Source organism: Centrocercus urophasianus, unplaced genomic scaffold, assembly GCF_019232065.1.
Source record: "Centrocercus urophasianus isolate 14NV4802_14NV808 unplaced genomic scaffold, USGS_Curo_1.0 seq_40, whole genome shotgun sequence".
NCBI classification, from domain to species: domain Eukaryota; kingdom Metazoa; phylum Chordata; class Aves; order Galliformes; family Phasianidae; genus Centrocercus; species Centrocercus urophasianus.
In genome coordinates, this window is record NW_024884978.1 from 3,130,886 (window position 1) to 3,152,987 (window position 22,102).

At 46.2% G+C, this 22,102-nt stretch overlaps 1 protein-coding gene across 4 annotated transcripts in view; it reads left to right on the forward strand.

Annotated features, from left to right (window-relative positions):
• The window catches only part of COPRS (coordinator of PRMT5 and differentiation stimulator), a 132,697-nt gene that overhangs the window by 87,269 nt on the left and 23,326 nt on the right, over positions 1-22,102 (forward strand). For 3 of the 4 annotated variants that reach the window (XR_006171117.1, XR_006171115.1, XR_006171116.1), the window contains 2 exons: positions 15,244-15,351; positions 15,992-16,174. The gene's annotated coding sequence lies outside the window, so the exon portion shown is untranslated. Of the gene's footprint in view, positions 1-15,243; positions 15,352-15,991; positions 16,175-17,372; positions 17,452-22,102 lie in introns of those variants that run through there. The other variant, XR_006171110.1, reaches the window with a different exon arrangement.

The window sequence follows — 22,102 nt, forward strand, 5'->3', positions numbered from 1 at the left end:
CACATATCATATATATTTAAAAGAACAGCAGTGTGTAACTGGTATAGATCTTAAGGTTTCTTTCCCAAAACATTATGATATTCCTGCTGAGAATGTGAAGATAAAGGCTTTAATCCCTGGGAACAAAAGGGTGTGAGTAATCCCATTTCATTGCATGACCTGGAATCTCCACCCATATAAATACATCAAAGAGTAGCTATGATTTCACTCTTCGACACTCATGGGTTGAGGTTCTCACCCTGGGAAGCAAACAGCTCCTGTGGTTGGGCTGGACAGTGCCCACAAGGCTGGGTAGCATGGATGTGTTCACCAGTCTTTGATCTTCATTCTGGACCAAAATTATTCACATCTCCCCACTGTTGCTGAAAACTTATCCAAGCACTCAAGGCAATTATTTTAAAATGTATGTATGCTTTGGGCCAAGTCCACGAGTCCTGACTCATGATTGACTCAGCCCTTACTTAAGCAAAATTCCGCTTGATTTCTCTGCCAGTGGAGGCAGGGCTTTGTGACAGCCCCCTGCCAATGGGAGCTGGTAGTACGAGCTCCTGGAGCTGGTGGTGGCCCTCTACAGCTCCTACTGAATCCCAGCACAGTGGGGCCCACTGCACCTTTCTGAATCTTGTGATGCTGGAAAAAGAGCCATGCTGCTCAGCTGTACTGTTCAAGTCACCACACAGGTGATGGAGAACAGTGCTGGCCCAGTGCTGTGCTGGCTGATAGCTCTCAGAAGTAATCTACCAACAGGAAGGAACTTCTGTGACCCACGTTAACCAGCAGATCAGACTAAATGGTCGTGATAAGTCTGACCATCTGTTTGCAAACGGTTCCACTACAGATTGGCTACAACTCATCAGAATATTTTAATTTTGTTAAAATTAGTTTCAGCTCACCACTGCATGTTAGACACTGGGATGGTTCAGGTAAGGAAGGAAACTGGCTAATGTGAGTTCTGGAAAGAGCAGTGTGAAATATGCAGACAGCTCTGTGTGATATAAGGCTGACTGATGCTAAGTAAGCTCTGTGGGAGCTGAGCTGCTCTCTGTGCTGTTTCCCAGTGCTCCTGATTCTGGGAAGGGTAATGCCTGGGTACAGTGCTGGACCTGACCTGGCTCCCTGCGCTCATGACTGCAGGAGTCAGCTCAGGTCTCGCCAGCCTTATTAGCTCTGGCTCAGCACCACCAATTCCTATTCAGGCTGGCTCCATGCAACATGCTTGGATGTCTGCACTGTGCTCGTCCCAGCATGGGAGTGGTGTCCTGGTGTCAGGAATGCAGGATGGAGACGCTGTGGCTGCCTGCTGGGAGCAGCACGGTCACACAGAGCTGTCCTGCCTGGAGGCAGCCCAAGCGTCTGTCCTGGCATGGCTGGGATTGATAAAATAGTAAGATACGGTTTGGAAGTGTCCCTGTTGCCTGCCACTCTCAGAACAGCCTATTAAAAAACAACCATTTTCTGCCTGGTAAGCGTGACTGCCAGTTTGTGGCTAAAGCAGCTGAAAAACTTAATGAAAATGTTATTTATTTATGTGTTATTTAGGCTTATGCCATTGTGTTCTGCAAGACTGCACCTTGACAAATAGCCTGATAAATTTTATTTCTAGCTACTGCTGGCAAGAACAGAGCTGCTATGTGTATTAACGTCATTTAAGTTTGATTAGTATCATTTAGTTTGATTTTTGGCCTCCTTGTAAGAGGAAGCATTTGTAGGATTGGGCTCGGCGCATTGGACTGTCCAATGGCGCTGCACCCCTTGTTGCCTTTAACTGTTTATTTCACCAAAGTAAACAGGTTTGAGCTCTGGTTTGAGGAACTGACTGTTCTGCCTTTTGTAATGCTGCATTAATAGGCTTTGAAGAGATACATTTTCTGCCAACGTAAACATTTTCTTGAATGTAACAGAAATGAGTCCTTGCTTGCATTATGTTTTCTGTGCGCATCGTTAAAATAATCCTAAGTGTCCTCATCAGAATCTCCCTTCGACCACTCCGCGCGGCTCTGACTGCGACTGCCACAATACCTGCCTTACTGTACAGACCAACCATGAGTCAGCTCTTAGGGCTTTTTTTGGGCCAAATGCATTCAAATCTAGATGACTCCATGAAGAAATGTAAATATCTTGTCTGGAGTGCGTTAACATCAAATACAATTTTGGCACTGTAGCGGTGAAAAGATACAGAAATCAGTAAAACTCCCAAGATCTAAGTCGAGTCTAGGGAAGGATGGTGAGTAAGGAAATCCTTCAGTGTTACCCTTTTTGTTTTCACATTCCGTGACTTGAATTCAAATCTGCCCCATTCTGAAGAGCCTGGAAACAAGATCTTCAGGTCTTTCCTAACTGTAATGAGAACACACCCATATAGAGTACATGAGGAGAATTAAAGGAAGGAGATTTGCAAAACCTCTTAAAACAGCAAGCTTCTTAATTTTCCTTTAGAATTCAAAGGAGCTGTCAGCCAAAAATATGTAAGGACTGGAGCAGCTAAGCCCCAGCAGAGCGCATGGTTTGCTCAGGCTTATCTGAATCTTGTCCTGTAAAAGCGTGAATTATTGACTCTCCCTTCTTCTCTGCTTTACAGTCCTCAGGTACCTGGAGGGCATCCCAGAAAAACAGGAGGTTGCGCCAGCCCGCTCAGAAGCTGGTGTTTTCTGAGTGCTTTCTGGATCTGACTGGCTAAGCCCAAGTTTGAATATTTAAAGATTTTCAAAACTGCTGTTTAACACCCCCAAAAGAAAAACAGCTCAGCAGCAGAGTTCCCCCAAACCAAGACTTTGGCAGGGGAGCAGCAGCCATCACCTCTGCTGTGCCAAGAGCAAAGACACTGTTATCCCAACCTGGGAGTTTCCAGAAGCTGGTTTTGCTGTGGGGGAAATTTGTTCAGTGTGTGGGGAGAAGGAGTAAGGCTGATGGGATAGCAGGGCTGAATAATGCAGAGCCCTTTACCACTCCTGTTGCATAGGAATGATTCCCACATCCTGAAGGCAAAGCAGAGAGAATCAGCTTTGAACAGCAACTGCAGCAGTATTGCAGCAAATGAGAAATAATATTGCTACTTGCAGAAGAGTCTTAGTGGTGAGATGCTTTTCTGGCCGGTGATCTAGCTATTGGTCACTTGATATCTGCTTGATTTGTTCTTGTAGTTATCTCACAGAACTTGATGGGGGAATATCCTGGGCTTTCCCCCACTTGGAGTTGCTGCCCTGACAGCAGCCTCCCTTCATGCTAGCTGCAGCATCTCTGCTCACCCAGGCAGGGTCCAACCAGCCTGTGCTGTGCCCTCCACTCCTTCCCACTGCCTGCACAGGACATGGGAATGCCACAAAGCTGGCCTAATGGTTTGCTACATCTTTCACTTGCTGTGCTTTTCACAGGGTCCTTTGCTCTCCAGCCTGTACCATTTTCTTCTTGTTGTAGGACAGAGTTTAACACCCTCTCCTTTGTAAAAACTTGAATTAAAAAACGCAGTGTCTTAAAAGGCTTAGGTGGGATTAAGAAGCACAAACCTCTTATGCATAGAGCTAATACTAAGTAAGCTTTTCTAAATTATCAGCTAAGTGATGTATCAACATGAGAGCTCTCCTATCACTCTCATCTGAGCTGGCTTCTTTGAAGAGATATTATAGAATTTGGTTGTATTGACTTCCACTAGGACCTGAGACTTTAATGCCTTTTTCGTCTTCTGATGTTCCACACATAATTTCGAAAAACATTTACCACCCTTTCAAGCCAAAACCAGTGCTGGTGTAAGCAGGTGTAGTTTCAGTTGCTTCAGTAGATCTGTGCCCAACTACAGCGATTGCAAACCTGGAGGCAGCATTTGTCAGCAGGGCAGTGAGAAGACCTTGACTCGTTCCAGCACTGTCACTAACCTTCTGTGGGACTTCACCAGCAGCTGTGCTTTCCCACCAAGACTAACTCATGGCACTTAGAAAATAAGACCTCTGGATAAGGTCTTTTATTATTGTTTTATGCAGATATTGGGCTAAGGGGTTACAGTTGTCCTACTTACGTCAAGCTGTGACCTGTAATGTCACTTGCATTGCATAATTCAATATGAAAAAAGCTTTTCTGCCCCACGCAGAAGAGACTTGGAGATGAGGGGAAAGCACTTCCACCTTTGTGCCTCCTTGCCATGCCTTGGTGTGGTCCCATTTAGGAGATGTTTGTTAGCAGAAGTGCATTACAGTGTGGATCATGGGTATCTGGAGCTGCATGGAGCAGTTTCTTTTCCTGCCCTTGCAGGTTCTCGTTACGCCTTTTAAGACTCACAGCAAAGAGAAGGAGCTGATAGAATAATTTTTGATCTGGAAAATGAAATCTGACATAACCAGTAGTTATATTTTTCTTATTCCCTGGTAGTTTGCCTAAAGGCTGCTTTTAAATAATTCTTGCTTTTCACCTCCTGAGAAATAATCTATTTGCCTGTGAATTAATTAGGCAGTGTTATGAAAACCCTCCAGAGACTTTGAAAGCTGCTGATCTAACTTTTTAAAATACGTAGTGGGCCTGATTCTTAGGCCAGCCAGTGGGAATTCTGCTTTTAAGTTTGGCAGGAACAGGAGTTAGTGTTTTATGTGCAAAAAACAGTGTACCCAGTAAATGGTAATAGATGCTGCAGCTCTTTCTGTCTGCTTTTCTGGCATCTACTGCTCTCATGTCTTGAGTCTCATGCTATCGAGGGAGTGCATCCTTTCTCATTTCACTTTCCATTGTACAGCTCAGTGTGCATCTCTGCTGTTTGTTGAGCAGATGCGTGCAGGGTGTTGGGTGCTCTCTGCAATGGGTGACTGATGGGCAGGAGCAGGGCTGCTGTGCAAGGGGGTCGGAGGAGCTCTGCTGGGGTTAGCAGTTCTTCCAGGCATGGTAGCGAGGTGCCAGCTACTCTGGCACTTGCTAACTTAAGTCTGCATCAACCTTGTAAAATACTTTTTAACAGCATCTCAGTTTTTGTTAATCTAGAAGATGAAAATTAATTTTAGGTTCATTTATGTGAAAATGATTTTTGGTCTTAAATGAACAGCCGTTCATTCATTGGATGGAAAATGTCAATACATGTCTGTTTATAGGGCAATTTAAAAACTTTTCTTTCATGAAATGGAAGTGGGTAGAAGAACTAGAAGTTTTCAGGCTCATAAGTTTTTCAGAAAGCTGGGCTTTATGGCCTGGATGGTCTCCGTCTGTTCTACATTTCTTTGTTCTCACATTCCTGACTTCACCTGTTGCCAGTGGCATTATCACCGATACAAGTCAGGACAAGGATTAGATCAAAAGATGCACTGAGAACCAGAAGATGGCTCTGAGTGAGATCTGGAGCTCAGATTAGGAGATCTAAACACCTGCGTGTCTTCCAGGTTTGTGTACAGCTAGCATGATACTGAAGGGTTCCCTCAGAGAGCAGTAGAGAGGTGTTTGTGGTCAGCGTGACGTCGGGCAGAGCTGTCTGATGAAGCCAACTACTTACTTTTCCGAGTGACACAGCCTAGAAATGCATGAATTTGCAGTATGGACCAGAGAAGGAAGATGTAATTCAGGAATTACGTCAAACCTCGTTATTCTGCGTTTTTCTGCTAGCCCTTAGAAATATCAAAATCCTGTGATTACTGACGCCTTTCTTGTTTAAAGCTTGAAACCAAACTTCATATACAGGTATCCTCTCCCTCTGTGCTCCATGACTTTGGGGTGTTGCCGTGCTTTTCACCAGCTCTCCCAGCTCAACACACCAGCCTGTGTTTGCTCAGCTGCTGCACTGCTCTGCCACTGCTGCCTGGGGAAGGGAAGGCAGTCACAAGAAAGCCCAGACTGCCAGCAATGTTTTATAGTTACCAAGTCTGATGAGCTCTAGCTCTCCCTTGAAAATTAAGAGATGTGATGCCTTCTCTGTAAAACTGATGGGAATTTGGAAGGTTCCTGGACAGCTCAGTGATCTGGGAGGTGTGGGCTCGGGAGCTAACTCTAAAACCAAGCGAAAATATATATGGAAAGGAACAAAAGGCTGAGGGCCCACAGAGCTGTTCTCTGGCATGTCCTTCTGTCAGCTGCTGTCAGAAGTTTTAATTGTTTGCTAATACACATTTTATACCCTGTATTTTGGCTAGCACAAATGACTTTCTAAGAGAGGTCAGTTACTTGTGTTTCTGGCATCAGCTTGGTCTTCATGTCAGTCTGCCCCAGAAGGTTTTCAAAGTTATTGTGCTCTCCCTGCTCTCTATCAAGCCTGAATTTTCAGTTGGGGAAAAAAAACAAACACATTTCTGTGAGCAAAGTCCAAACACTTACAGCTTTATTTACAGTTTAGTGACCATCTCCAGACATGCAGCTCATCATTCACAGTGCCTTGGGTGTGTTTCCACTTCCTAACTTAGTGAAGCTCTTTACAGTGTTATCAGCAGAAGAAATGAAAGAGCAGGATTGGAACTACCATTGAAGTCAATGGCAAAGCTCCCACGGACTTCAGTGGACCAGCATTTTACTCAGTACTTTATACAAGGAGCTCAAAGCACGTTGTTGCATGGGCAGCTTTGTGGGCTCTGGCAGTACCTGAGGTACTTTTCCTGTGCTGATAAAATGCAGGTCAGTCTTTGTCACTTGTGTCACTATTTTCTGTCTTCAGGCCTCTGCTTTCTCTATGGCTTTTGGACATTATTTTGCTTCCTTCTAGCTCTGGATCTGAAGGATGTCTGTGGACTTTCCCATGGCTACAAAAGAGGACTGGGATTTGAATTCATAGATTGGGTCAGAGTTGAAAGCTATAGGCCAGCACTCATTCTGAGCCAGCAGGTCACTGAGAATTAACAAATTATACAGTTAATAGAAGAAATGGAAGGATCCTTCTGTTCCCTCCACTCAACAGCTTTCTTTGCCCTCCACCCAGTTAAGTTGTGAAATTCTGGGCAGATTGTATGTACATACGCCCACCATGCCTGCTATATAAAGATCCACATATGCAACACCCTGCATGAGCATGTACCTCACATGGTACACAGGTTTGGTAATATTTCCAGCAATTAATCTCCCTGTTTCTGAGTTTGTACAGATTTCTGTCTAATCTCCAGGAAGATTATTTCTTTCTCTATCCTGAGTGCCAGTGATATGCAAAGGCCAAATTGCACAGCGCGCTGCCCTTTGGGAACAGACTCCTGCTTAAAAGCCTTCCAGATCTTGGCTATCACAGGAGACTATATTTGGAAGGATGGGAAAGCAACATGAGAGGCACATGGAGCAAAAGCTATGAGCATCAGCAGTTTACTACAAGTAAACAGTTTCACTTCTCTAGCTGTTGTATTCACTGGTCTTGTAAGTAGGATCTGACTACAGTAAGATAACAAAGCAGGAGGCCTAAACCTGTCTTCTGTCACAGTTTTGTTACAAACTGCCAATAGGCTCGTGTCAGCCGTTCTGTTTCATCCTACCATGATCCACCTTTGCAATGTTTACGTTGCCCTGCACAGTCTTTTGCTTTGCTGGAGGAGGAAAGTCACCAGTCTCACTCCTTGATCTTGCAGGGATGTGCAAAAGGAGGACTTAGTTGTCTGGGCTCAGGAGTGTTACAAATTGCTCCACACCTGTCCTCTGGTTTTGGAGAACAGGGTGCTTCTGTCTGTGTTTTGTTATTCTGGTCGTTGCGAGGCAGACAGCTCTGGCTGTGTTTTCTCCTGTCCTGTTCAGAAGAGAGCTGTGTTATCTGGAAACTGATGGTGCACGCTCTTGTCCAATAACATCTGCTCTCCCTGAATAATTGTGGATGTTTCCACTTCTCCACTCATCCCTCTAAGCACCTTGCAGTCATAAATCGCAATGCTGGAGCAAATGGAGTCATGCTTAGGGAATGATCTCCCCTCTGAAGGTGAATCCTGATACCTGACGTATGAGAAGACCAGGCACATGCTAAAAATTCCTTGCTAATTTAAGTTGCTAGTTCATCAAAAACATCCTCCCAAACATGCACAGGATGTATTAAGTTATGGTGTAGTAAGCGATCAGCTTGTCGTACTGACATTTCTGCTCCTTGCCTGGACTTCATTATCTTTCTCAAGAAATCAGATCTGTTAATATCACCCAGCCATAAATTTGTGTAACTGGAAACCTCTCCCCAGGCAGACAAACATATGAGGACAACTGAGCATTGCTGTTCTCTGAAGGCTGGTATATAAATACATACTGGCCAGGCTGACACCATCTCTTCCCTGTCTGAGGTCCAATGAAGTCTTAGCTTTCAGATCTTTCTTTTTTTTTTCCTCCTATTTGAGCCTTGGCCCAGTCACATTTTTGCATGGGCACACAGCAAGTTATGAATTGGATTATCTTTTGGGCTATCAGATGAGGAGATTTAACTATGCGTAAGTCACCTCGTGGTGTTACCTTGCCATTTATGGTTCTACTTGTAAGAGCTCCGAGATGTTCATCCAGCAGCAGGGGAGGTTCCAGCTGTGTCAGAATGCAGTCCCTGTGCATGCTGTTGCTTTGGTGACTTACAGACCAGAAATGAGAATTACTTAGAAGTGAAACTTTTGGTGGATTGAATCACCCAAGCAGGTAGATGCCACTAATGGTAAAGCCTCTCACGTTCCCTAAGTTGTCTACTCAAGTTCTTGAGGGCCCTGACCAGCACAGTAGCTGAGAATCTATGACTGGCTTTTTGGTGTGGTGTCAGTAGGAAAGGAGAGCAGAGTCACTCATTGTGGTGTGTGGCTGGCAGCTGCTTAGGATGAGGAAGGATCTGAGCTGATCTCCTGCTGATGTTATCATGGGCCAAGATTTTCTTGCAGTCGATAAAATGTGTAGCAGAGCTTCTTATAGTGCAGTAATTTGCTACAGTCACTATTGTTATCTTTAAAATGCAGTGCAGTGGGGAATCATTTACCTGGTACCAGTTGCCCTTGGACTTTTTAAGAGGCTAATTTTGGGGCCTGGTTTCAAAATGTTGAGGTGAATTTTGATGTTTGCTATACCTGTTGTTAAGGAAAATCTATATAAACTGCCTCCTGTGTTTTGCAGAGATCATGGCAGTCCATATTCTATCTGGTTTCATACTCAGGCATTATCGCACACCATTGTCTCTTATTTGCAATCTTGGCTCATTAAAGTGGTTATTTGATAAGGCAGGTTATCGTCTTACCTTGAGGGATCTCTCCTGGGCTGATATGTTGGCACTGTGGACAGAGCAGTGAATACACTCAGGAGATGGAAGTGCCCCTTCCCAGCATCACAGGTCTGGTGTGGTCCCACAGACACAAGTGTTGGGGATATCCCAGAGCAATGGCAGTGCTGCTGAGCAGGGCTGTCCTGGGAGCACTGCAGGGCAAGTAATTGCATGGGAACTCCTGTCCCATCACGTTCTCTGCCTGCTGGAGAAACCTGCCTATAATCCTGCCCAGCACTCTGAACAGTGTTTTCCACACAAGTCTGTCTTGGAGATTAATTAGTAGCATACAGCATAAGTATTTGTGGAGTTAGATAAAGAGCTATTTGTGGGGAGGGCAGCAGAAGCAGTCCCCATGAGCACAGGGCTGTTGCAGGGTGTGCAGCATGGCTGCTGCAGGAGGGCAGGAATGCAGCACTGCAGCCTCTTCCTGAGATCCCCCATGCAGCAGAGTGATGGCAAAGCACCGCCTGCTCCTCCCTGGTGATAGAAAGACAGGTTAAATAATTAATAATTATCTAAGTCTCAGTGTGACTACTAAATAATTTTCAGTTCAACATTATGTAAATTTTAAGTGATTTTTTTTTTTTATTTTAACTGGTCATGCATAATAAAATACCTGTGGTGATTAATTTTTCACCCTCAGAGTTTAATTAAGAGCATTCAGGATGTTTGGGCTGATATGCTGTCCTATAATCACAGCCCAAGATGCTAGAAAATCACTGCCTGCCTTTCAGATCAGATGGTGATGCTTTGGGGGAGGGAGCCTTACTCACAGGGACTCACCCAATCTGTCCTCATCAGGAAGGCTCTTTGGTCCTTGAGACACTGAAATGATATATACTGATTAGTAACATATGCAATTGTGTGCTTTCTGTGTCTAAAACTAAGGAATAATGTCACTGCTGTGTAAGTTGTTGGTGTAACAACAGTATGGTTCTTGGAGTAAATAGCATTGGTTTGCATTAGCCTAATCCACCTTAAAAGAAAGCGACCAAACTGTCCAAAGGAATAAAGTAAATGGTATCAAGTCACATTTTATTTCAGAATAAATATGTCCAGGTGAGGCATTTTACAGGAGTAACTGTTGTGTGTGAGTGCACAACCCTCAGGCTCGGGCACCCCTGTGCTTTGCAGTGAGGGCAGCACAGGGCAGTGGTGATTATGATTATTATAATTGCTGCTTTTGCAGAGACGTCAGAGCTCCTCCAAAACCCTGTGAGTCCAGCAGCAGGGATGCAGTTTTCATAGCATGAAGCAGAATTAGCAGTGTGTTGATATCCTGGGAATAAAATAGTTGGGAAAGTGTGTCCTGTAGGGCTGTTCCTGGGATGTGAAGTTCTCCCTTTGGTTTCTCTTGGTGTCTTTCATGTGTCTGGGCTGTGCTCACCTCCAGCTTTGCCCACAGGTTAGTGCAAGTCTGCAGGATGTGTCGGTGCACAGGATGGACCCTGACTCATGGGGAAAGCATGTTTGGAAAACGTTGCTGTGCTCCTACAAATCCTTGTTCTGCTTTTCTGTGAGAATTTTTTTTTTTCCATTTTAAATAAATTAAGAGTTTAGTAATAAAAGGTAATGCTGAAAGGAAATGATGCAGGTGAGCCCTATAGAATTTCATACTGTATGTGTGAACAGAAACCCTTTTCAGGAGAGTCAGCTGGGTTTGGAAAAGAAAGGAGGTGGGAAGCAGTTTCCCTGATGCCCAGAAGGTCAGAATAGAAGAGCCACCTTGCTGAGCCTGCACAGCTACTCTTGCTATTCTGGACTTACAAAACAGAAGAGGATGCTGCTCTGCAGTACACATTCCCAAATCCTGCTATTTTAATCCAGAACCAATTGTGTCTTTGTTCCAATTCTGCTGTAATCTGGGAAGGAATTCAGTGACAGTTCTGCTTTAAATTCACACCCTGTGCTAACCCCAGTTAACTGACAATGATAGGCAATTTCAGTTTTTTCTTTCATTTTCACTGCTGTAAATCCAGAACAACACTGATGAAATAAGCCAGCAGTTTTCAGTAATAGCAAAAACTAAAGTCATTTCAAAGGAATGACTGGATTTTATCATGTGAACCTGGCCCACAGTGTTTGAGAAGGTCTGAGTTAAGCAGACTGAATCACCCCTCAGCTGCAGCACCTTTGGCAGCACTGCAGTGGGCAGCAGCTCTCACTGCAGTGTCAGGAAGAACTGAGCATCACGGCAGTGATTGGCATCTAATTTAGCAGCTGGAGCAGGATCTACGTGGGTTCTTGCATTAAGGAATTGCTTCTGGAGGCTGGGAAGGTTGGTGCTGCTCACTGTGCTGCATGAGGTTGGCACCCAGCTCCTTGAGCTTCTTTGTGGCTGGGGAATGCAGGCTCCATCCCAGGGGCATCTGAGGACTGGGTGCTGTGAGTGGCACAGGGAGCTCATGTCTTCCTCTGACATTAAAGGAAATGCAGGGATATGAGCATACACTCAGGCATCTTGCTTAAATGTGGGCACTGCAAATGACTTTAGGCATACCCTAATTTTTTCTCAAAACTGAGAAACGGTTTAATCCTCCTTGGAAATCCATCAAAGGCTTGTGGTTTGTGCTGGAGAAAATGGCCAACTGCTAGATGGATCTCTTCTGTAAGAATGTGATTTTCTCTGCTGTGTTCCTGGTGACTGATTCCTACATTGTGTGAGTTTGGATGTCAGTGCATAATAGAGCGTGGGGTTTTTCGTGCTGGAGTGGCTGTGAGCAGTGCTCCCATCCCCAGCCATCACCCCAGCAACGCAACAAAACCTGGGCTTTTACATCCCAACCCTGCAGCTCGGTGGAATCGTGGCTGATGGAGATGGTTGAACCACAGGAGGAATGAATTTGGCATTCTCCTGTTAGGAAGAGGTCTGCTTGTAGCTCCATAGCTATAGTGTTCCCAGGGGCAGTGGGGCTCCAGCTGCATGCCGTGCTGCACAGCCATCTCCCGTTCAGGCCCTGCGCTTTCCCGCAGCTCAGACCCCACCAGCTCTGCCTTTCCCTGGCGTTTGGCTCCTCCCCAAGGAAAGTTCTTAGTTTCAACACTTGTGATCTTTAAATCCTCGATATAGATTCTGGCTTTGATGCTTGCTGATTTATTGCTCTCTGAAGCACCACGTCGATTCCTGCAGCCTCTCGCAGAGTCCCCTCCTCTCCCATGCAGGTAACGCACAGCAGCACAGAGGAAAGGACGGAGGCTGTGAGTTCTCTCTGGCAGCACACCCTCTGCAGCCTGTTTGCAGGCAACAGCTTCTGAGATTTTAATTCCTATTGTTGACTTTCCGGTCCCTTTCTTCAGCTTTTTAAATTTCCCTTTATTGTTTCAGCCTGTCTGCAAATATATTTGTTTTTCTTCCAAAAAGCCTTCACTTGCTCAATTAGCAGGAGAGCTCTTTGTAGAGCTCTGTAGCTCTGTCTTGGCATCGCTAAGTGCTCCTGGAGCGCTGGCTCCTCCCCAGAGAGGATTTACCCCTGCAATCCTCGAGCTGGGTATTGCCGCGCTCCTGCTGCAATATTGCTCTGCGGTGTCTTGCAGAAAAGCAGCTTCTGTGGCAGAGAGGTTTAAGTGTGTTGCCACAAATCAGGGCAATCCATACTGTCTCAGGATAAGATCTTAACTGCAATTTTGCTCCCTGCCCTGTTGGGTCAATAGTGCGTTTTCCCCACACATGGGCTCTTTCACCATCCAGATTTTTTATTGGCTTTTGTCTTGCCTAATGGCGTTGCCGCTTTGTTTAGAGCAGAGGTTACGAGGATACAAGTCGGACCTCTCGCACGCTGGGAAGCGGAGCGGCTGCCGCCTGCTGTAACCCCGGCAAACCCCGAGCGGTTTGAGTGCCAGCCCAGCAGCGCTCAGCCCGGTCCGGGCAGGCGGCAGCCAGCGGGGCCCGAGCGCAGCCCGCACTGCTGCCTGCGAGCCATCGCTGCCCGCCCCGTGCCGGCCCCGGGCGCCCGAGGCTGCGCTCCCTGCAGGCGGCTTCCCCGCATTGCCTCCTTCCCCCGAGAACCCGGGGAGCAAACCTTGCCCTAGCAGCTGCACAGGCTTCTGCCATTAAATCTGAGTTCGGTCTTTGCCCGGACACAGGATAAAGATTTTTTCCTTTCGGGGATTGTGGCGCTTTGGGTTGCTGTTTTCCCTGTTTTTGCAGTCTGTTGAAGCTGTGAGTTCTCCTTTACCAGGCGAGGGCTAAAGCCTAGAAGAAAACTCTTTACAGTGCTGCTTACAAAATCTTCATGGAGTTCAGGGGCTGTTTCAGCAAGTCATTCCCAAACAGTTCTCCGCTGTATATTGGCGCTCCGTGATTCCTCACCTACTCTTCATGCTACTGTGTGAGCCTGGGCTGGGCTGGCAGACTCTCAGCATCCCAGTCTGATTAGCCACCATGTGTGACTGAACGCTGTGATTCTGTGAGTGCCCTGAGCACAGGTAAATATTAGGACAGCTTCCGGAGCCCCGCAGCCTTGCTGACCTGCCTTGGACTAAAGGTTGGGCAGGAATCGCTTTGCTTTCTCAAGGCAGAAATGGCACTGGAAGCCTCTGCACCCATCTCTTTCCTAGAGCCCATCTCCTTCAAGATCCCGTGGGCTCCTTTGAAGCCTCTGCCCCATGTGGGTGGGAAAGCTCGTGGGCTTGTTCCTGGCACGGGGCTGACATTTGCCCTTGCTGGAGCTGGGAGCTGTAGGAGCTGGTTATTTGCTTTGTGTGATTGATCACATCTCTATGGCACATAGCACCGTGCTGCAAAATGGCTCTTTTATGTGTCACACTGACTCACAGTGTGACCTGATGTAAATGTAAGGGTGTATTTAACAACTGAAATTTACAGAGAACTGTGTTACTTTTCTTTTCTTGGAGCAAAGGGCCTTTGGCAGCTGATGGAATGGGGCACAGTGCCCTGCAGGGCGCACGGGGACCCTCATAATGGCTGTGGAAGCTGTGCCATTAGTTGCAGGAGCACTCCTCACTTGCCTCCATGCCTCACCCTTCAAAATCTGGGCGACTTATTGCTAGGAATTGGGCATCTAAACTGGATCTGACCCTGCATCTCCCTTTTCCCACCTGCCTTTTTCTATTTTGCTTTTATACAAGGTTTGCCTTTTACTTCATTCAGCACCCAGCACAAAGTGAGGTCTTTGCACTCTCAGTGGAGTCATTGGGCACTTGCTAAGCTAATATTAACCCTGGGACTGTGGAACAGAGAAACATGCCACATCTGGCATGGCTGCAGCTGCAGAAATGGAGGTACCAGAGGGTGGGCTTTATCCCATCAACACCTCCCTATCACTGCTGAAGTGATGTTACCCTTACAGGTCAACACTGAAACATATCACTGCTACACACAGCCCATTTGCTAGCAACAAATGCCGCAGTGAAAGACGCCCTTTAATTAATGCACTTCATAACAAATCATCTGAAAATGGATCTGTGCTTGGGGCAGACACTCCTGTATGTGCTGTGGGGCTGCCTGTGTGAGCGAGGCTCCTTTAGTGCATCATTTGCAGGGTTGGATCCTGAGCATTTGTGTCTGGATGACAAAAGTTGGTTTCTGGATGTGAAGTCTCAGACCGCAGACTCATCAGTATCAGATGTGAAGAAACTGGTGCCTTGCACACCAAAGCTGTTTCTGAGAAGATCTGAGCTGCAGAATGATGCTGGCTGGGCTTGGATGTGAGCTGACACACTCTTGAATGATTCCCATGAACCCAGCACGGAAATGTGCAAGAACTGCAGGCTGGCAGTGGTGAGCAGGTGAGGTGTACTTGAGCTCCTTTCCCATCATGAGAGAAGGGAAAAATGATCTTGTGCTCAAATCTTGAGTTAAAATGAATTCACGACTGTCTCAGGAAACTGAAAACAGCCTTGCCTGGAGTGGTGATCGACATGCCTTGCTCTGCACAGGATTTAGTGCTTCTCTTAGCACCAGTAAAATCTGGCTGCACGCACCTTGGGCAGAGCCAAGGCACAGCACTTGGCACCCGTATTTGTCAGTGCTGTTACCCTGAGTCCTGCCTGGGGCTGGGCTGTAGAAAACAGATGATCCATCATCTTCTGCTTGTTTGTCCAGCTCTGCTGACTGCAGTGAAATGCTTTTGTTTTGCCAGGGAAGCCCTCTTTCACGCACAGGCCAATCCCACGACCCCTGAGGATGTCGGCACCGATGGGAATGCATTGCAGCCCTCCCCAGCTGCACTCCCTGTGCACCTCAGACGGTACGTTGCCCCTTTCTGTTCTTTAACAAACATCACAACTGAGAACTCTGCTGTACAGATGTGGTAACTCCATATGACTCCTGTGCATAAAACAGCCCCAAATCCCCTGGTGCAGCTCCTATCCCATGGTGAGTCCCAGCCATGCAGAATGCCTCACTCAGCACTCACTGCTGTCAGGCCATTGCCGTTCCTTTCAGCAGGTACAGGTGTGACCTTGCCCATGAGAGCTGGACCAGCACATGGATCCATAGGCTGTGAGTTGCCACTGGGGACTGGGAGTGTCACCACAGCAGAGAGAACAGCTAATTTCAGTGTAAGAGTTATGCAGAAAAACTGTGGAGAAGCAGTGTTAGTTTGAGATTGATCAGAACCATCTTTTATTTCAGTGTTTTCTTGAAGAGGAAAAAAAAGCCAAAAAACTTCAAACCCTGTTAAAGGAAATCATATTTTAGTTTGAAGCAAAATTTCATGTTAGTTTGGAATGCTCTTTTAGTTTTCTACCTTTTTTTTATTTGAAAAGTCAAAGTTTCATTTTGACACAGAAAATTGAAATGTTTTGTTTTGCAAATGTCAGAGCAAAATAGCTCAACCTCTTGGTAATTTCTCCCCTCCCTCTACCCCCCCCTTTTTTTTAAACCAGAGCCAGCGCTGTAAATCCCATCCTGGTGGTCCCTTGTCACACCTTGCCCCTGGGATGAGGGTCTGTGAGAGGATGCTGGAGCCCTGATCCTTGCAGAGCAGTAACTGCATTGCAGGCTGTGCTGAGTCCTGGAAATTTGGGCTGGAAGGGCTGTTTGGGACTCCGTTCAGAGACACCTGCAAGGTAAGGGCACTGTGCAGAGGGCTCTGAAAGCAGTGGGTGGGTGTGCACTGACCTCAGGCACTCCTCAGCCTGGTCAGGATGAACATGTGTGGGAGCAAGCGAGGCGCTGTCTGTCTGCTTGCTTATTTTGCCAATAATGAGTTATAAACATACTTCAGTATGACATTCAGAAGGGCTGGAAGGGACTTTTGTCTCAGTTTGGGGAGCAGTTTGGGGAAAGCCTGCCAAACAGTAAGCCAGAAAGTTGGAGTTTCCAAAGGGCAGTATAGAGAAGCAGCTGTACACGTTGGAGTCAGTCACAGCACCACTTATTTGTCTGCATCTCAGTGGTGAGGGTTAATGGGGGTGAGGATGTGTCAGCCCTATGCCAGGTACCAGATTTCAGCCTACAGCAGCACCAGCTTTGGCAGCTTTACCACAAATTTTGTTACAGTTGTTTTTGAAAGCTCTGGTTCCCTAAATCCTGTAATTATGTGCAAGTTTCAGCATTCTTTAAAATTGAAGGTAAACTGTCGACTCTTTGATTGTATGGAATAGCCTGAAAACAACCAAGAAGTTTCGAAAGAAAAAGAGGCAAGTCGAGGAAACCTGAAATTACTTGTCTTTGAATTCTAAAGATTTGTAAGGCAAACTCATGATTTTGTGGCCCAGAACAGGCCTGGTAAATGCTTGGTATTGGCAATCCTGTGTTTATTTTCCATGCTTGGATTTCTGCATGGCTTTATACACTTTATGAAAAATACAGTATTTTATTTTATTTTTAAAAGGAAGCAGATAGCTCTGCTGGATGATCTCCAAACCAGACTGTAACATACAATAAAAATTCTATAGTGCACTGTAACAGACTACAAAAGCATAAGATGTTACTTTACCAGCACAAAAACCAGGCACGTTACAGAGGAAGAGAATTATATGACGTACTGCTTGTATTTATGGCCAAAAGAAAAGGAAAAAAATACATACTGCATGTATATGCTGCATAGAGAAATTACAGAACAAAATTTAATTAGATCTTTATAAATGAAAGCCACATAAGGATTTATGATATATTTATTTCTCAGCCTTCGGAAGGATGGCTGCCCTCGCTTTGAAAACCAATCATTTGCAGACATCAGGTCTGTAATTCAGGAACGGACACAACCAGAGGTTTGTGGATTTGAGTGTGGCAAATGCCAGTCCCAACATATCTCTGTTTCAGAGGCAAATGTTGGAATTCCCAGTGGAGATGGTGAGGAGGCTCGCTGCAAAATGCGTCTGTAGCAAACTTTTTTCCCAAGGTGTGTAATTATAAAGATTAAGTTGCTTGTTCTGTTAATTAAGAAACAACACTATTGCAACATGTAGTTAAGACTGAAGAGAAAACGTATGGTTTTTATAGGGTACATCCAAACTTTCCCCTCCCTAAAGGGAATGCTTCATGTGATGTTTGCAAAAAGTATCATGAGTGAGGACTAAAAGCAACTGGAACGCACGCCTTGCTCATGTGCAACAGGGATCTCATGGCTGGATCAGGACCTAGCTAAGCATGCATATTAAAGACTAGGTGGTGGCGCCTTTACTCACACTAATGAAGTGTCAGTCTTCCTGAATCACGCTGGTACACCACAGACTTCCACTTCTTTGCCTTGCTGCTGAGAGCAAGTTGCAGGCCTGGTTTTCTCTGCTTCCCTAAGCAGCTTTGGAGGTTGGTGACTAAATGACTCCTGAGAATAGGAATTCAGGCATGATTTCTTGATGTGGTTTGACCTGTATTATAGTTTTCTGCTGCTGGAAGAGGAAGATCGTGTTCTTCCATCTGCCTCCCAGCTTCCAGCTGTGTGGGTTCTGATGTAAAGCCTTCAGTTTCTGCATGGACACCTTGGCTGCTGAGCACCGTGCAGCACGTGCTCTCCTGATAGCACTTCTTCCTTTGCGCACAGTCTCAGAGTTGCTTCCAGGTGACACAGAGTTGTGCAGGAAATAAGGATACAGGTACTAGCCACTGAGTAATCAGGAGTGTTACCTGGAAAGCCTTGTGCAAAGTGCTGGAGGAAGGTGGTGGGAGAGGGTGAGGCTGGGCATCAGGCTTTCCTTTTACATCTCTGAACTGAAACAACTTCAAAAGAATGTCGGTTCCATTTATAGAAATAGGGGCTCATCTAGAGAGAAAACACGAGCTGCTAGAGTTTTTAGCCACATCTAAATGAGGATAAAATTAGATTTCAGACATTAAAGTAGGACCCATAAAGAACTAAGTGCAGCAGGAGTCTGGCTGCAGGGTGCAGTCTGCTGCTGACCAAAGAAGACAGCAACAACTGATTCTGTCTTCAGAGAAAGAAATTCATGGTTGTAACTGGTTTAGCATCTGCCATAGGGAATAAAAAAGGGTCAGTAGTTTAGTTCTGCATCTCATCCCAAAGGCAGATCTATTTCACCTCCTATGAGGATTGTTTTGTGTCTCTTACTATGGAGCCTTTGCATTACGTGGCCCAGCTCTCCTAAGCGGGGAGGGGTTGAATGAGGCAGCTCTCCTGGAGCAAGACTGGCAGTAGATGATGGCTCCATCTCTGTGATACTGAAAACAGACATCAAGGTGCTTTTCACTAACACATTCTGTCAGTGCTAGAGAGTTGTCATGTGGGGAGCAAACGCTGAGTGAAGCATAGGAAGTATTTACAATTTGCTGCCGTGAAAGGAGACAAGATAAATCAATAGGAACTAAATTAGCACAGCTAGAGCAGTCCTCACACCTACATTGGAAACTCTGTTAAAATCCATGGCCTAGAATTTGCAGGAGGGATTATATGCATTTTAGAGTGAGCTAATGTAAGTGACACCCACTTCTCAAACTGTCTGAAAACACTGCCAGAATGAGCTGCCAAAGAGCAGAGATGTAGTCAGTATTTGCTGGCTGTCAGTGGCCTCAGATAAATGCACTGGGAGGGGAATAGTGGAGGAGTCAATCAAAAGATAACAGTGAGTAGAGCTCAGTTGCATAACATGACAAGAAGTCAATTTTAACTAAAGCAGAGCATATGTCTCTGTATGTGGGCATCGTTAGAGGCATGATGGCCCAATGGGAGTCCAGAGAGAGAGATGTGGGAGCAGCACGCAGGAACAAGGTGTGACGAATACCTGGTGTGATCGGGATGGTTGTGCTATCGTGCTGCTCTTGGCTGACCTTTTTCATTCAGCTGAAACGATATCTTTCCTTTTGGGCTTTTGCTGAACTTTGCAGATTTACGGCAGCGTCCCACAGATGCGCTGTGGCACAAGAGAACTTGCTAAAAGTCAGGTTGGTGGTTAGACTTGCAGAAATCTGTTTATTGGTGAGGTGAGTGTAGTGCTTTCAGGAAGCACCCAACCTGTGTGTGCAGTCAATTGGGTCTTTTGTAGCACAGAGCAAGCTCAAGTCTCCCAGGGTCACACATACAGTGTAGGATCAATCCTTGTGTATGTAAATCAAGTATTTCCAAAGTCCAACAGTTGCTGCTTGCAGGCTGGCTGCCGGACATCTGGGAATCCTGGGTGGGTGTTCAGAGCCCTCTACTTCTGCCAGGCAAAACTGGTAGGAGAAAAAAAAAATGTATCCAGGAAAGACTGAACACATGGCAGCTCTGTGCAAAAGAAATACCACTGTTAGTACATTCGTTCCTGGTTCCCTGACTCTTTCAGAGCAGTTTCAGCAGAATGTCCTGCTTTTCTGGTAGTGACAGCAGTAAAGTGCTGGCAGAGCCCCCTGGGAGGGGGAAGGAGAGTGTCTGTCATTGAAGTGCTGTGGGCTTCAGGGGAAGAAGGGCTGGATGGGGGCTGGCTGCACAGCAGCGGAGTTCTCAGTTCTGCCCTTTTCCAGAGCTCCACAGAACTGGGTGCACGCAGGCTCTGTGCTTTGGGAGGGACACAGATCTCAGTCACTTACCCAGTGCCTGCCAGAGGAACTGCAGGGATGAACTAGTCTGGTCCTGCACCGGTTTGGCAGCTTTCCATGGAAGATCATGGGCTTCACAGGGGAGCAGAAAGGCACCAAAAAGCAGAAAGAGCAGGGGGTTCTGCCAGTCCTGCTGGGACGCTTCAGTTCCATTTACATTTCTGAAGTGTTTTGAGCCCTTCACGTGGGAGATGCTATAGAAACACAAGGCATGAATAGCATAGAATATACCATAAAAACCGAGCAATGTAAAACATGTGTAGTCTAAGCAGCAAGAGGATTCTGTTCATGCTCTTTGCAATTGTTTGGGTCTTAAGTATGCATTAAATTGCAGCAACTAAAGGCTATAGAGTACAGACCATAAACTTGCATTCCATTGCAAAACCATCAGGGCAGAGATGTGACCGACATTAATAAATAGAAGAAGTGATTTTAGGAGTCTCTGTTTTGATGAGAAGAATTTCAGAATTGCTTTTCAAAGGTCGGCTGCACAGCATTTTCAGAATATGAGGCGCCAGGATTGCTCTTCTCTTTTGAAAACCCCCTGATGTTTCTTGTGCATGGAGGGAGGGGGGGATTTCGTTTCACAATGGGATATTTGGGCACTGTGGTAATGGGAACTAGGCAAAACTCAGAAGGACTTCCATGCTTAATCACAGCTTATCTTCTGCAAAGTAGAAAGGAGGATACCAGATCTTCTTTTTAGCTTTCAGAAATTCACAGTAAAAAACTTCTACAATGATCACAGGGAAAGAAAGGTCCATCCCTCCTTATCTTTTCTGCCTTTCTTACAAGAACTGGGAGTGGCCTGTGGTCAGGTTGGCTGTGCTGCCTTCTGGGATGTGTGCATGCTGGAAAGGGGCTGTGGCTGGCGGTGCCAAGTGGATGCTTGGACCCCACTGCAGTGCCACCACGTGCCACCCAGACAGACCTTGTTTGTGCAGAGCAAGGACTAGAAGGTGGAAGATGGGCTTGAAAGGTTCCTCTGGAGAAATGTTGGTAGGAAAGCTTGTCACATCCAGTGCTTATCCATGGGGTGTTTGTCACAATTGGACTGTTCTGATGTGCAAAGTCCCACTCAACCATTCTGGGGAACCTTGGGGTTGAATGGGAAGCAAGGATGAGTGCTGCTCAGGTGAAGTCTTTAGAGTTATGCATAAAAATGACTGATAGATTTAACACGGAACAGATTTTCTTTTCTGCCCCATGCAGTGCGTTGGCCTTGAGAGAGGAGGAAGGACCACGCAGGGCTGAAATCAATAGCACTGGGTCATGCAATCCTGGAGCAATGTTAGACCTTCATCACGTTGACTGGTGACAGTGCCTGTAAGTGTCTGAGAAACAGATGCTGCATAAACCAAAAAGAGCTGATTTCCCACCCTAGCAGAAAAGCCTTTTGGGGATGGAGAGCCAGAGGATAGCAAGAAGCAGGGTGTGCAGAAAAAGAGTACAGAAGGTGCAGAAAAGTCCAAGTGAGATGCTGCGTGTGGGATGTGCCCAGGTGCTGGGCTCAGAGCCGGCCATGGGGAGCACAGGGCTGGGTGTTGGTGGCAGGGATCACACAGAGCTCCACTGCATGCACAGCCTGGGGATGGACAGGGACTAAGCTTTGTGTTAAAGAAATGCACGTTGTGCACTGCAGAGAGAAAGGTGGTGTGAGGAATGTCAGCCTCATGCCTCGTTTCATCAAGGACAGAAACCTTCAGAAAGGGAGCGGACTTCATTAGGACTAGAAAACATTTATTAGGCAGTTCTGGATTCCCAGGGATATTTGCTGGCTTTTCAAACAGATCCAGTACAGACAGAGGAGCATCAAAACACAAAGGAGATGTGAAGGGCTCGAAGCAGACCTCCCAGCACTGTGCCCAGCTGCTGCTGGGTGCCCTCAGACCTGGTGCAGCTCCAGCACCCCAAGCCCTCTCCTTGGCACTAAGCGAGGTCACTTCTGCTGCTGCACCCCTGCCTGTTGTTAATGGCACGCCTGGTGCCAAATAGGATCTTTTCCATTCTTAATCTATGAT